Below are 2,146 nucleotides of genomic sequence, written 5' to 3' on the forward strand. Positions count from 1 at the left end.
AACCCTTGATAATTTATAAATTATGATTATTTTTTCATGAATCAGATTTTTATGGTGAGAAAAACCCTTTAAGATCAAATAAGATGCTCATTATTAATTCTCTTCATGTTACTAGTGCACTTTGTACAAATTTATTTATGGAAAAGGATTTTCTCTTAGTCTTTACCTAAGCAATGCATATCACAAGCACAAAAAGTTGATCATGAAGAGTAATCGTTCTCAACACACCTTCCCTTCACTCAGTTGTGATCTCAGAATAAACCATTTTTAATGCTTGGAATTCTTTCTAGTTCACATGTACTGGGTAGTTGGTCTCCCAAGGTAGTATGCTAATTCTGCGAGTTCTTGATTTATCTGTTTCTGCCTCCCACAATCTCCTGGGAGCCCCAGTGGCAAAGTGGTTACGGATTGGGCTGCAAACCACAAGTCAGCAGTTCGAAACCACCAGCCAGCTCTGAGGGAGAAAGAAGAGGCTTTCTCCTCCCGAAAGGAGTTCCAGTCTCAGACACTCACGGGGCAGTTCTCCTCTGGCTTCTGGTTCTGAGTCAGCGTGGACTTGACGGCAGTGAGTGTGGTTTGCAATCAACCGGTTTTCTGTTCTACTGTAAGTGGGGGTGGAGCTTCACAAAGTCCATGGACACGTCCCATTAGCTTTTAAGCCTATTTCCTGTGACGTTTTTGAAGGCTCCTCATCGAGGAGAATGTGAACTATGGCCTTCTTCCAGCCTCCTAGGCCAGTTACATCATGATTTTTAGGTCCTTTATAAATGCAGTAAGATTGCTTTTATAACTTTGTTTTACTTGGAATAGTCTTCCTGAGCTAAATTCACAGGGCATACAACGCAGGAGTTCAGTCCTATCAAGAAGGGTTGTGCCCGCAGCACCACGTCGACTCTGGGGCATTTTCTTCCTTCTTGCTCCCACGGCTGTTGACTCCTTTGACAATGATACGTGGTACCTCTCTGCAGTCAGTGGTCAGCGCTGGGGTGGCCCAAAGGCTTAGTGGGCTCGGCTGCTAACTGGGTCTAACCACGGGCACCCCAGCAGAAAGGTCTGGCCCCCCCAAAAACAATCAGCCATGGAAAGCTCCATGGAGCCAGCTTCTCCTCGGACACATCTAGGGCTGCCACGAGTCCGCTTCAACAGCACGCTGCTTTGATGGTCATTTGGGGGGCATCAGAATACACCTCGACGCGCACAGTGGTTACGTGCGTAGATTCTGGGCCTAGACTTCCAGGGTGCAAAATCCAGGTCCAGCCACTTCCTGCGTGTGTGACCTTGGCCAACAAATGTAGCTCATCTGTGAGAAGGGGACGATGTGGACAGTGCCGCCCGGCAGTGGCGTTGGGAGGACGAGGTGAACGGCAACAGGTAGAGCTCTTGGAATAGCACCCGGGGCCCCTAAGTGCCACCTAAGGGGTGGGTCGTTATTGTAAGTTCTTGGTGGTCCCAGCGTGACATGAAGTGAGCTAACTTCTTTTCTTTTTCTCTTTTCTATCCAATTTCTGTCATCCCTTCAGTTACTTATAGATATAAAAAAACAACAACAGTTCTTTAGGTGTAACCAGCCAACCACATTCAAGTGATCAGAAGTCTCACGTGCTTCTGGACTGGCTAGCACACACAGGATATTTGCATGCTCTCAGAAATTCTAGACCAGGGCTGCCTAGTCTAGATTTTGAGTCTAGATATGGAAAACGCTTCATTGCTTTCTTAAGTTTATGTGAGCACTGTTCAGTACTTTACTATAATTGCCTAGTCTTGCTCTACATGTTCTATTTCCCCCACAGTTTCAAGTAGCTTTTCCTAGTTATTTGATCCCGACGACTGCCCTCCCCTTCCCTGCTGCAAGCAGCTTCATCCTGGGGCCATTGGGCCTTTCTTTCCCTAGGGAGTCCTCTGTTCCCTAAACCCCACAGCCTCCTCTTTCATGAGTTACTCCTGCATTTTTCGCTGAAGTCCAGCTTCCAAGTCTGTCCGGTGGTTGTGCTGCGGGGCCTTGTGTGTTGCTGGGAGCCTGGAAGCGATGTCACTGGCATTTCAAGGCCGGCAGGGTCACCCAAAGGGGACGGGTTTCAGTGGAGCTTCCAGAGTGAGAACAGATGAAGAAGAACGAATCAGGCTCCACTTCAGAGGAAGGAGCCTC

The sequence above is a fragment of the Echinops telfairi genome, unplaced genomic scaffold (genome assembly GCF_000313985.2).
Source record: "Echinops telfairi isolate 266 unplaced genomic scaffold, ASM31398v2 ScPeMD7_5;HRSCAF=22, whole genome shotgun sequence".
Classification (NCBI taxonomy): Eukaryota; Metazoa; Chordata; class Mammalia; order Afrosoricida; family Tenrecidae; genus Echinops; species Echinops telfairi.